General features: G+C 44.0%; 1 pseudogene; it reads right to left on the bottom strand.

Moving 5' to 3' along the window:
- Positions 1-2535: 2535 nt before the first annotated feature.
- LOC113027202 (inverted formin-2-like) lies at positions 2536-8157 on the bottom strand (annotated as a pseudogene).
- Positions 8158-13719: the final 5562 nt, after the last annotated feature.

Here is a 13719-nt window from a genome sequence, read left to right as displayed (position 1 = left end):
GCAAAAAGAAAAAAACAACTTTTGACATATTTTCAGGTGAGAATGTAGCTGTGTAAACTTCAAATATCTGAGCCGACCGACACATCGTCTTCAAACCCCCGCGGTCTTTCACTACTCGGGTTAAACATGATATATAAGTCACTTTGATAACTTAAAAATGTTATTGTTTGGCTTTTTCAGTGTTTTATTTGTTCGTGAGTAAATCTGTTTGGCTGAGATTAAAGTTATTAGATTAGATTAAATTAAACTTTATTAATCCCTCGGGTGGGTTCCTCCGGGGTTTTCACACAGCTGAATAAACATCAAACAGAAAACTAATTAAAGAAAGTGTGAGACGGTCGAGAGTTTACACCAGCGCCCGGTTATATTTTAGATAGCAAGGAACAGACGGCAGAGTTTCACTCCACCGAGGGAACTCGTGACGTACTACCTGGCTTTCTTTAGACCGCGAAGGCCGGGTCCTCAGGTGGAAGCAGCCTCTGAATTTGGACACCCCCGCTGTTTCGGTGATGGTGACATTTAACGTATTTTATCCGATAAATAAACACTGTAAAATGTGCCCTTTTGATTGTCTCCCTAATTCTGAGGTTTCAAGGTTGGGAAAGTATAGCCACAACACCTCACTCGTGGAGCACTTTTTTGCCACATGTATCCAAACCACGTCTCAGCTGTTTGTGGAGGTAAAATACGTCCGCACAATTAGGCTCAGCCATTGTTGTGAGTGCGCGCGCCAAGGGGCTGCGAGACATTTATACAGCCGTATTTCGCACATGACTATGAAAGGCGGAAGAGCAAGTAGATCCTTTGAATGTAGACAATCCGAATGTTATAGTTTCTTTCCACTGTGTTCCTGTTAATGATAAACTACAAATTTACCCTAAATTACTAAAATATCGATATTTTAATGTGAGAATCGATTCTACAACATAAATGACTGGTATCGGAGGAATCGATATTTCAGGATCAATCCGCACATCACTAATTTTCACCTGTTTTCTATCAGACTGGTTATGAAAGGGATTGCAGCCCCTAATAAGGGTAGTAAAAACCCTCCAGATTGGTTGATTGTCTTTCTCTTTTTCAAAGTTTTTCTTTTTGTCAGCAATCAGTCTGATTAGAGATTTTTTTTTTTCTTTAACTGTTTGTACTGCTGATTGGTCAGTGGAATGTTAGCCTTTAAGGTATTGCAAGGTATCTCACACAATGCATTGATGAAATCCAAGCCTGCATTGCTAATAATAACTCTGCGTAAAGCCGGTGGAGACTTGTATATCAACTCCAACAGAGACAGATTCCTCCGCATGCGTGATCACATCCTTTCACCTCTTCACTGTTTTTATGTTTTCGGATATAAACAACCGGACGGTCTGACAGTAAATTTGTTCTGAGTCTTGAATAGTCCGGGGTCTTAGCTTTATAGTCTATTAAAAGATACCCGTATGTTGTGGATGTGGCATCATTAAACGCCTCTATAAAATATTTAGTATTACCAGGAAACATTTGTCTACCTAAAAGCATAACCTGATATTTATCTCTCGGATTTTTAAACAGTATTAGTTAGTGTTCAAGGAAATAGTTCTACTGGATTTTCCTTGAATAAACAAATTCTGAACCAGATGTATACAACTCAAATTCCTCTATGATGCACATACTTTGTGAACACATTTTGTACTTCTAAATTGTTAGCTGCATCGTTCATTACATCGTCTATAATTAACAAATTATTCTTGTCTGTAGGCAGAAGGGTGTCATCAGCCAGAGATTTGGGTATACCGTTAACAAAGTTTGTCTCTTATCTTAAGAAGCTGGTCATATAGTGTGTGTGTGTGTGTGTGTGTGTGTGTGTGTGTGTGTGTGTGTGTGTGTGTGTGAGAGAAATAATCCTGGAAGCATTTTCAATGACATTTTTGACAAAAAAAAGTCTTGCCGCAGTTACTGGGACCACTGACCACCATGCTGAACGGGTGCTGCAACCTGGCATCAAACCCCTGATCTAATTTAAAATCCATAAGGCAGGGTTGTATAGTCTGGGAGCACACGGCGCTTGTTGTAGACGACTTTTTTTGTTTTTTTGTTTCATTCTTCAAATGAAGCTTCCTTTTATCGCGTTTGATATTATCAGACACAGCCACTAGGTGTGCGTCTCATGCCTGATTGGCTACAAACTTGTGGACTAAACCTTTTAAGGATTCGTGGGTGACAACTTTGGAGTTTAGTGCATTCAGTGTTACGCCTTCACATTTGACCTGGGTCTTACCCAGCGATGTGTGATACGCGTAACATTTTGGCCCACCGGAAACAAATTCTGTGATCTTCCACACCTCCCTGTCCAGAAGCTAATTCGCTGGTGAGATCCCCCAGAAAGGGCCCAGAGGAGGCATCCAGTCGCCAGGGCGTGCTGTGAAAATGATGCTGTCTGTATCACGATACAGCACACGCTACTGCAAGTTTTCTAACAAACCATACAGCATGAGTCTGGCGTGTGCAGTGGTCATGGCACCCACAAAGACATTAACGTCCTTCACGCGGGATGCTCTACCATCGGCGTGGCGCCCACTGCACCATGGCAATGTTGTCAGAGATGAAACTAAACTGCCGCACGTTGTACTGGTCGCTGAACATTAGCTGACTAAACCTGGATGGGTCTGTGATGAGCTCAGATGACGCCATGTTTGACCTCATGCTGAAACGACCCCATAACAAGTTTAGCAGCAGCTTGTTACAGTTACGAACAGCTTTATTTACACATATTTTGGACGGAGCCAGCATTATTCCCTCCTTTTCATAACACTTGTCTATGTACTCTTGCTGTTCGTCAGGGGTTTTCACATGTTCTGGATACCCCGAGGCCTCATGTTTAAGTTTTAGAAAGGCTTTCACATAGTCTTTAAACAGTGTGTCAGTCTTGTTGGGGAAATGCCACACCTCATCAATAGAAACAAGCTTGTATCCTTGCTCAGCAGCTTTTTCAAGCTCAAATGAGACCCATGTGCCTTTCAACACGCGTTCACTGTCACTGTGCCCGCATGCAGAGTACTGGAACTGGTCTTCAGCGCACATGCTGCAGAGTGGAAACATCAGTCTGGTACCATTCCATGAAGCTCACCTTGCCACTTTCAGACATGCGCTCATAGCCATAGAAGGAGGGGTCTGGGTATGGACCAACATAATACTCATTATCCCTAGTGTTGAATCTGTGTGGGAAATGGCCCTTCTGCAGGTCTTGAAAACCTAAAGCAGAGGGTATTTTGGCAAGACCCATGGGCAAAAAGCTGAATGACTCAATCCACCGCTGGTCATAGTGCCTGTCATGCATCAGAATCACACGGCTCCCTCTCATTGTGACGGTAGGTGTTATACACTGCTTGACAAAGTACTCCAGAAGTATGTAGTTATCAAAGCCAGATGCATTATGTGCTATGAATGTGTACCCACGAAACCTTGGGCGTCTGCAATGCTGCACAAACGCATCCACACATTTTAATGTATTAAATGTGAACTTGTTACCCTTCAGATCAGACGCACACACAAAGTTGGCCTCATGTTTGCCGTTGTGATACCGTGTCTCAAAATCATATAAAATATATTTATCACAAGAGTTCTGTTGTTCAACAGGCTGTATGAAACACTGATGCTCAGAGTCCCCGGCTAATTTAGGCTCACGGCAGTGCTCGACACATTTGTGTGGTGATTTCTCTGATTCTCTGTGTGACCCCGCAACTCATGCAATGCTTCATATTGTCGCACGGGACCATGTTATGTTTTATTTCTGGTAATTTGTGTTGTTGGTAACGGTGTTGTGATTTGCAGATGCGGTTACAGTCACTGCATTTCACGGTGGGACCTCTGTGGTGGTGACGGAGTGTGAAACATACGTTGCATATATGTTTACAGCTGTGATAGAGCGGTGTTTCATATGTATTGTAACAGAAATTACACACACAGGATGCCCCGAGAAAAGCTGTTGGCTTTTCAATCAGGTGATAGTGTTCGTTGTGTAGGTACAGCATTACAGTGTTTGGATTTGGCTCATCATGTGTGAAGAAACTAAGCAGACGTTTACGCCCTGCTGCATGATAATAGATTACTATCTTAATGTTTAGGTGCTTCTCAAATTTGCAGACATCAGAGAATGATACTGTCTGTGTGTCGCATAGACCTACTCGAGCATGTAACTGTTTAGCAGTAGCATGTTTTTCATGCTCGGGGGGCTGTTGGGTTTAATGAATGTACTATGCAAAGGGAGTAGCACAAATTGTGCGTATTGTCTGGTGTGTACAAATGTTTACCCTTCTTTGAGAGAATCTCATAAGGGATGTTTGCCAGTTTTAAGCGAGCCCCGCCGCTACTGTTTTGTGCAACCGTGACAAACTCTAATTCATCATCACCGATGGATTCGTCATTACTTTGCATAACTTGAGCTATTTGGTCGAGAAACAGGTCAGGGTCATAGTGATCATCAGGATTTAAAACAGCCCTGAACAAAGCCCTGCTGAGATCCAGCCACTGCTCTCACATTAGCTAAGCAGCTTCTAACTCTTTCTGGCACTTATTCTGGATCATCAAGACTTATGTCCCTAAAATCAAGGCGCTCGCGCAATTCTCGGGCGTTGAAATTGGGTATCTCTCTGATGCTATGATGACTGACTGCCAGACCCAGACTGAACAATGGGCTCTACTACTGGAGCACCTGTTTGTGGTTAACACTTGAGGAATTTCCATTGTTTGAGGGGTTGTGTGGTGGTGCGTCAGCAACAGCATCAGCATCTGCAGTAGCAGCAGTAGCACCCAGATAAGCATGTGTGCTAGGTGCACACACCCTTTCAGGCGTGACAGAAGCCCCAGTAATAAGACAATCGACGGTAGCTTGAGTAACAACAGTCCCTGCAACAGTAACATTTGTGGCTACAGGCAAATCCGGATGTTTCGGTTGGTTGATCAACAGCATCATCAGTAACGGCTTCAGAATGAGTTGGACAAGGACGCGCATTAGACACTGCCCTGCGTGCTGCTGCGAGACTACAAAGTCTTGCATGCAAAACTTGACATTTTCTTACTAATTGTGCAGCCGCATGGTTAAAACCCTCAAAGTCAAACCATTTAGCTCGAGTGGAGGTACCATCATTGTGTTTGAATAATTTACGGGGTGGATCCATGGTGTGGATTTTAAAAGTCAACTATTTAGAAAGCTGGTATCAATGAGATCTAATAAACCCGAGGTATTGTTTATTGTCTGCTGGATACTAGTTAGAACCCCTGCTATTTCTTGCAAGTTCCCTGGTGCTGCTTCTTGACGTTGGTTGACTTTAGCTGCTATTTCTTGCACATCCCTCTGTACTGCTTGTTGATGTTGGCTGAGTTTGGCATCAAAGATGGTGTATATCATTTTTTTGATGCAGAATGGGTCTGATCAAAAGTAGATGTGTTTGCTGTATTTAAGTATGCGTCGTATGCCTGTGATATTTGCGAGTCTGTTATGCAGCCTTGTTCAAAACCTATGTCTGAATCAGTGTTGTTTCTGAGACAATCTGGTGTGGTGGGTATATCAACTATATTAAAAATCTGATAGACTGTACTCAAAAACATCGCTGAAATCATTAGGCAGACACTCACTCGCGGTTATGCATGGACTGGCGATGAAGAATGGTTCCGAGTCTCCATTGTTGCACAAAGGTTGATTTTTCTGAGAGTTCGATATCGCGTAAATATTATTTTCCCATTCTCTCCTTTCTGTCTCTTGGACTCTTCCTCTGCCAGCTGCTTCTTTCTCTTCTCAGCCTTGGCCGCCTGTTCTGTCCGAGCTTTGTTTTCCTTCAGCGCCTTGATGAAGAGTCCTTGGAAAGTCCTGATGGTACCGAAGAGTTCCTCCAGTGACAGCTGATTGGCATCTTCACGTAAATAGACAGCCAGTTCTCCAAACAACTCCAGATTTGACTCAAGAACTTTTGCATACTGCTCCTTCACCTCCGCCGCAGAGTTGGAGACTTTCTGAACTGCTTGAGGAATATATTTACGTTCAAGCTTTTGTTTGGGTCGATGAACGTGATCTCTTTAGGCTCCTTCTTGACAGGAGCAGCTGCCCCCTTGTCTTTGTGTTCGGCCACCGAGAGGCAGAACAGCTGCTCGATGCTGCTGTAGTCGGGCTCGTGAGGAGGCGGCTCTTTCTGAACCGAGGCCCACATCAGAAATAGAATACTTTATTGATCCCTGGGGGAAATTATTTTTTTGTTACAGTGCTCCATTTTAAACCAACATTAAGACAAGACAGACAATACACTAAGAATAGTACAATATATACATAAGTCACTTATAAATAAATAGTTGGAAAAGAAACATGTGTAGTTGTAGCAGCAAACAGTGTGTTAAGTGGATGCGTTGTACAGGGAGCCACAGGCAGGAATGATTTCCTGTGTCGTTCAGTGGTGCTTTTCGGTAATCTCAGTCTCTCACTGAACGAGCTCCTGTGACTGACCAGCATGTCATGGAGTGGGTGGGAGGTGTTATCCAACATTGTCTTTATCTTGGACAGCATCCGCCTCTCCGACACCACCTTGAGGGAGTCCAGCTCCATCCCCACAACATTGCTGGCCTTACGGATCAGTTTATTGAGTCTGTTGGCATCTGCGACCCTCAGCCTGCTCCCCCAGCATGCAACAGCATAGAGGATCGCACTGGCCACAACAGACTCATAGAAAATCCTCAGCATTTTCTGGCAGATGTTGAAGGACCTCAGTCGCCTCAAAAAATAGAGACGACTCTGGCCCTTCCTGTAAAGTGCTGTGGTGTTTTTAGCCCAGTCCAGTTTATTGTCAATGTGTACTCCAAGGTATTTATAGTCCTCCACAAATACCTTGGAGTACACATTGACAATAAACTGGACTGGGCAAAAAACATGGAGTGACCATCAGTAACAGTCCGAAGTTTCTGCCAGTTGAGCTTCTTCATCCTCAGAGTGGGACAGCGGCTTGTCTTTGAGGGCGCGCTGCAGCCCAGGGCCTGGCTACTCTGGGCCACAATCATGCCTGTTGGAGGTGGAGGCGGAGGAGGCATGCCGGGTAAAGGTGGAGGCGGTGGTGGCCCACCACCCATCCCTGGTGAGGGCGGGGGAGGAGGGGGGACCCCTGGTCCAAAGGGCAGAGGAGGAGGTGGTGGTGGTGGTGGTGCCATTCCAGGCAATGGAGGAGGTGGCGGGGGACCAGCAAACCCTCCAGGTAGCGGTAGAGGGGGTGGTGGGGGTGGCGGTGGAACAGAGGTACACAGTGGCCTTTTAGGGGACGGTGTTTGGCTTCTCCGTGTACGGGTGATCCAGCTCCGTCTGCACAGCCTTATCCACTTTGACCCGCAGTCCGTCCACCTCGTGCCGATCGTCGCAGCTTTTTCTTTTAAAAGCCATCAGCCGCTGCATGATCTTCTCACAGGACTCCATCTGAGAGTCCTGGGCGAGCAGTATGGCTCTGTTAGTGATGGCCTCCAGAGCCAGCCAGATGTCAGGGCGCCCTGGTCCCAGCACCAGCAACGTCTGCAGGATGGACAACAGCTGGAGAGAGGCTGGGGAGCTGCTCACCTTGTTAAAAAGTGTAGTAAAAACCTCCAGGTGATTACTCATATCAATGCCCCCATACACTCGCAGGAGCTCTTCCTCATCTTCAGCCATCGCCTCTTCAAAAGCTTTGCACTGAATAATCAAGTCTTCATCCTCCTGCTCCCTCAGCTTTGGCAGAACATCAAGTAACTGAAGCCCTGCAAGCAAAATAACACAAAATGACACAGCTCCGAGTAAAACAACAAGAAATCAGCGGCTTTTCATGAAATGTCTTACAAAAAAAACCACATATTTTGATTTTCTCTATTTAGCTGGGTAACATTTTAAGTGAGACATTTCACTGACTCCCTTAGCGTGGCATTTTCAGCAGCGAGCGTTTCCACCTGCTGCTGGCTGAACTCCAGTGATTCTCGCAAGGATTTAAATTCCCGGTGTAGAATCTCCACCAAGTACAGCCTTGCATCGAAACTGGACAATCGTTTGTCGATTGACTCAAGGATGTCAGCTATGTCGTTGCCGGATGGCGATGTTGTGCCAGGGGAATCTGCCGGGCAACATCTTTTCGATGACTGCGTCTCAGATTTGGCCGGGGAAGATGCACTCTGAGCCTTCATTATGAGATCCTGGAAGAACTGATCAATATAATCTTGGAGAGCCTCTAAACTCTCCCCGTTGTTCTCCAGGGTGTTGGAGATGATTTAGATAAATGTTGTTAGTTATAAGACAATTGATAAGTGTATTTGGTCAAATTGAAGCTTAAAGGAATTTGTTCAATTCTAAGCTACCATTTGCTTTAATTTTTTCGCCAAAATCTCTGGCGTCTGACATCAGTTACAACATGAGTCGCTTACCTTGTCCGTCACTTCCGTCACTTGTAAATGTTATCAGGAAATGATCAGACAGCAGGGGGTTTTCTTCTTTTCTTCTTTGCTGGCATTTCTCTCCAAACTGGCAGCAAATGCAGCTTCTCAGTGACAATTTGTCACAGTCTGGCGAGGGCAGACTGTATGAATTGAAAAAGGACCCAAAATGCAGACTCCAAGGAACAGGGAACAAAACTTGAATGTTAACAAAAAGCGAGCCGTTTAATATGGCTGGTAAAAAAGGTACAAACAAAGGGCAAGGCAAACTGAAGCAAAATTAACACAAACCTAAACTGGGAAATCTAAACAAACAATAAGAAAAACCTAGACAAGAAACTTGGAAGCATGGCATAGGAAACATTTCTCTCCGAACTGGCAGCAAATGAAGCTTCTCAGTGACAATTGGTCTTTTAGGATCCATCTCACTGATAAACGATGGGGGCGCCAGTTTGCGTGATGTGCATGAAAGACTGTTGTATACCCTCTGGAGTTCGCTGAGATTTCGGCGGTCCAGCACTATCCACAGATACAGCGTCTTACAGCCTTTGCTTTGCCTGATTTTCTTTTTGGCGACCCAAAGGCGACTGTTTTTCATATATGCATGGAGCTACCTGCCAGAGAGCAGCAGGTAAGCGCATAGTCCCTCCTGCTAGCCCTCAATGTCTAAGTGTATTTAACATTGAGAGGTGGGCAACGACGCCAGGGGTGGGGTGTACACCCTGATGGTACTTTGGACTCCGTGTATCGTGCCCACCCCCAAGATCCTATATGTATGTGTAATGAGAGTGTGAGTAATGTGAATGTCTAAGTTGTGGGATAAAATTGAGGCAGAGGCAGCCAGAAGGGGACAGAGGGGGGGGGTAGCCTCCTCTGCACCCTGGTGACATACCCCTACTCCAAGGCCCTGCATGTGTGGGTGGTTGTGGTGGAGCGGGAAGAGAGAGGCAGCTGGAGATGGGGAGGGAAGGAAGGGAGGAGCAAGTGACTCCTCCCTGGGGCCAGCTCCCCCGCTGACCCCAGTAGGCACCCCCATACTCCACGACCCGCCAGGGAAAGGGGGCCCAGGCCCATCCAGACCGGGCCCAGTGCAGCAGCGCCCCCCGGCCCCACAGAGCCCGGGACAGTCCACCCAACCCCACCACAGAGAAAACTGCACCCACCCCACCATCCACTCATCTTCCAGACTACATGAGTCAAACACCCAGCCTGAGATCTTCCTCCACCTCTCCTGTATCTCCCCCTCCTGCAGAGAGAGTTCCTGAAGAGAGGAAAGCTCCTGCAAGATGTGACAATCTCCCCCACCAGTTGAAGAGCCCCCCAGGTGGCTCGACGCACCGGCGGCACACTGCTCCAGGGCTGGGCCCCCATGCACCCACCCGCCCACAACCCCGGCAACACACCAACCAGGATCCAAGCCCCCGAGGCCCGGCCAGGGCCCCAGCCCAGAGACGGAGCGCCCCCAGAACCTCACGCCCATCCCGGACCCATCCAGGGGCAGCCAGGCTACCAGGTCAGTAATCCACGTCCATCAGCACAGACCCTCCCCTAGCCCCGCTGCACGCAGCCGCGAGGAAACAGTCACCTGAGAGCCAACAGAGCCCCTAACCGGACATGACCGCTACCCCGGGTTGAGCCCCCCAAGGAAGATGCCTCCGGGGAACCCCCCGACGCCCTAAGCCTGTCCCTACCCCCACACCAATCACAACAGTGAAGGCGGGACCAAACTATGACCCCCCACCCCCACTAGGTGATGGAGCTGATCAAAGGAGCCCAGAGCAATTGATCTGATGTGGTGGCAGAGGCTGTATCAAGACTAATGTAATCTAATAGATAATTTCTATATTGGTTAGAATTAAGATTATTTTTATTTTTCCAGTTCATGAGGACTGTTTTCTTGGCGATGCATAGGGCAGTGAAGATCATATGGGCTATATTCTTTTCTGAAGTGACATTATCTAAGCTGCCCAACAAACACACTAAGGGGGAAGTTGGAATGTTACATTTCAGACACTTCGATAAGTCTTCACATATCTCGCGCCAAAACTTCTGAACTGGTGGACAGAACCAAAGAGCGTGGATATAATTGTCTGGTGAATTGGTTTGGCAGTGTGAGCAGTTGTTGGTAGACGTAAAGCCCATCTTGAACATCCGATGACCTGTATAGTGCACTCTATGTAATATTTTGTATTGAATTAATTGAAGACTGGGATTTCTAATTAGATGAAAGGTTTTTAAGCAAATCTGAGACCAGAAGTTTAGGTCTAAGTTAACTGATAAATCCGCTTCCCATTTTGCAGTAGGAAGTGATATTGATTCATCTGTTTTAGAAAGCATTCTGTATATTTTGGATAGTAATTTGGGGGTTTTAGAGCAAGAAATTGAACCACACTTGGTGGTGTTTGTAGTTCAACTTGACCCGGTTTAAATTTCTTTTTTACTATGGATTTAATTTGTTGATATTCTAAAAATCTTTTCTTGTTGATCCCATATTGTGTAACTAGTCCGTCAAATGAAATAAATTCTGTTCCTTCTAGTATATGTTCTAAATATTTGATTCCTTTATCACTCCAATCTGAAAAGTTTATCATATTATTGTTTTGTAATATGTCAGGGTTGTTCCAGATAGGTGTACGTTTGCATGGGATTAATGAAGACGCCGTCAATTTTAGAAACTCCCACCATGCTGTCAGAGAAGAGCTGATGTTGATGCTTTTAAAGCATTCATGTTGTTGGATGTTTGAGCTGATAAATGGTAGGTCTGAGATCTCTAGATTATTGCAGAGTGCTTGTTCTACATCTAGCCAAGGTTCATCTAAGAGGGTGTGTTTTAGCCATCCTGAGATAAACTGAAGCCTGTTGGCTAAGAAGTAGTGCTGAAAGTTAGGCAGTTCTAGTCCTCCTTTATCCTTGGTCTTTTGTAGTGTTTTTAAGCTTATACGTGGGGGTTTATTTTTCCAAAGGAATTTGGACATACATGAATCTAGAGATCTGAACCAATCTTGTGGCGGTTTAGTTGGGATCATTGAGAATAAATAATTTATTTTTGGTAAGACCATCATTTTTATAGCGGCAACCCTTCCCATGAGTGATATGGGTAGACATTTCCATCTAGCCAGATCATCTTCTACCTTCTTTAAAAGTGGGATATGGTTTAATTTAGTTAGATCTGCAAGCTTGGGAGAAACATTAATACCTAAATATTTTATATTTCCCGATTGCAGTGGTGTAGAAGAGGAATTATGGAGGGAGCAATTAATCGGTAGAACTGTAGATTTTGACCAGTTAATTGAGTAATCTGATATTCTTGCAAAAGAGTTTATCAATTCAATCACCCCAGAGATATTGGTTTGTGAATTTTGGAGAAAGAGTAACACATCATCCGCATAAAGGCTGATTTTATGTTCCACGTTCTTGCATTTTATGCCCTTAATTACTGAATTCTGTCTAATTGCTGCTGCTAGTGGTTCAATAAAAATTGCAAACAGTGAAGGGGAGAGTGGGCATCCCTGCCTGGTGCCCCTCAAGAGACAGAAGCTGGAGGATGTCTGGTCATTTGTTCTAACACAAGCTGTTGGGGAATTATATAATATTTTTAACCAGTTTATGAAAGAGGATCCAAAACCAAATTTGTGTAAAGTTGCAAATAGAAATTTCCAGTTAACTCTGTCGAATGCTTTTTCTGTATCTAAAGAGAATATTGTAGTTTCTAGGTTTTTACTGTATGAGTAGTCTATCAAATTAAGTAATCTACGTGTATTTGTTGATGAGTGCCGACCTTTTATGAAACCAGTTTGGTCAGGATGAATTAAGAGGGGGGTTATTTTCTCCAGTCTCTTTGAGAGAGCTTTGCAGATTATTTTAAGGTCTACATTTATAAGGGATATTGGACAATAGCTTGAGGGATATACAGGGTCTTTGCCTGGTTTTAGCAGGAGATTAATGTTTGCAGAATTCATATTTGATGGAAGTCTGCCCTTTTCTTTAATTTCCAACAACGTTCTGTAGAAAACTGGTGCTAGAATCGACCAGAATTCTTTGTAGAATTCTGCAGGAAAGCCGTCTGGACCTGGAGCCTTATTATTGGGCATACTTATCAGGGCTTCCTGGAGTTCACCTGGTGTCAGTGGTGAATCCAGTGCCATTGCTTGAGTGTCCAATAATTTTGGAAGAGTTATGTTGTCCAAAAACTGATCAATTTCTTTTTTAGATGGGTTTATTTGTGGTGAATACAACGTTTTATAGAAATCCCTGAAAATGTTGTTTATTTGTATCGGTTCATATATTGTGTTCCCAGATGAATCTTGAACAGCACATATAGTTGTTTTTTCTTTATTTATTTTTAGCTGGTTTGCTAGAAATTGACCGGATTTATTACCATGTTCATAATTTTGTAGGCGTAGTCTTTGTACTAAGAATTTTGTTTTTTTATCAATTATCTCATTTAATTCTAGTTTTGTTTTGCGTATTTTGTTCAATGTTTCCTGATCTTGGTGGGACGCGTAGGCTTCTTCTAGTGATTTGATGTTTTTTTCTAATTCCTGAATATTTTTGTTTTTTTTCTTTTTATGTGATGAGAAAGAAATTATTTTACCTCTCATCACAGCTTTCCCTGCTTCCCATAGAACAGAAGCTGATGTTTCGGGAGTGTCATTATAGTCTAAATATAGAGTCCATTCTTTTTTTTTTTAAATATTTAATAAAGTCTTCATCTTTAAGTAGTGATATATTAGTGATATATTAAGTTTTTACTTGGCGTAGTATTATTCTTGTGCATTAGTGTTAAAGATACAGGACCATGATCGCTGACAGCTATAGGGTGAATCTCAGTGCCTGAAATGTCGTTCAGCAGTGAGCTGCTGACCAAAAAATAATCCAGACGAGAGTAGGAGTGATGAACATGTGAGAAAAAAGTATATTCCTTACTGGTGGGGTGAAGGGAGCGCCATGCATCGCAAAGACCAAAGTCGCTCATATACTGTTTGATTATATTTGTGGACTGCCAATTACGCTGAGTTCCCGCTGTATTGAGCCTATCCATGTCTTCATTTAGTCCAAGGTTGAGGTCGCCTCCAAGAACAAGTGTGCCATCTAAGTGTTCAGAGAGTGCACTGAAAAAACCGTGAAAGAATGAGGGATCATCAACATTTGGACCATATACACTTGCAATACATAGCTTTTTATCACGTATAGATAGTTTAATGATTAAGAATCTGCCCTCTGGATCTATAACTGTATCGAGTACTGTGAAATTAATATTTTTATGTATTAAAATTGCTGCCCCCCTTTGTCTAGAATTATAACAAGCTGAGAACA

This window comes from Astatotilapia calliptera, chromosome 7 (genome assembly GCF_964374335.1).
Source record: "Astatotilapia calliptera chromosome 7, fAstCal68.1, whole genome shotgun sequence".
In the NCBI taxonomy this organism is placed as follows: domain Eukaryota; kingdom Metazoa; phylum Chordata; class Actinopteri; order Cichliformes; family Cichlidae; genus Astatotilapia; species Astatotilapia calliptera.
The sequence above is the reverse complement of the archived record's forward strand: the minus strand, read 5'-3'. Positions and strand labels throughout refer to the sequence as shown.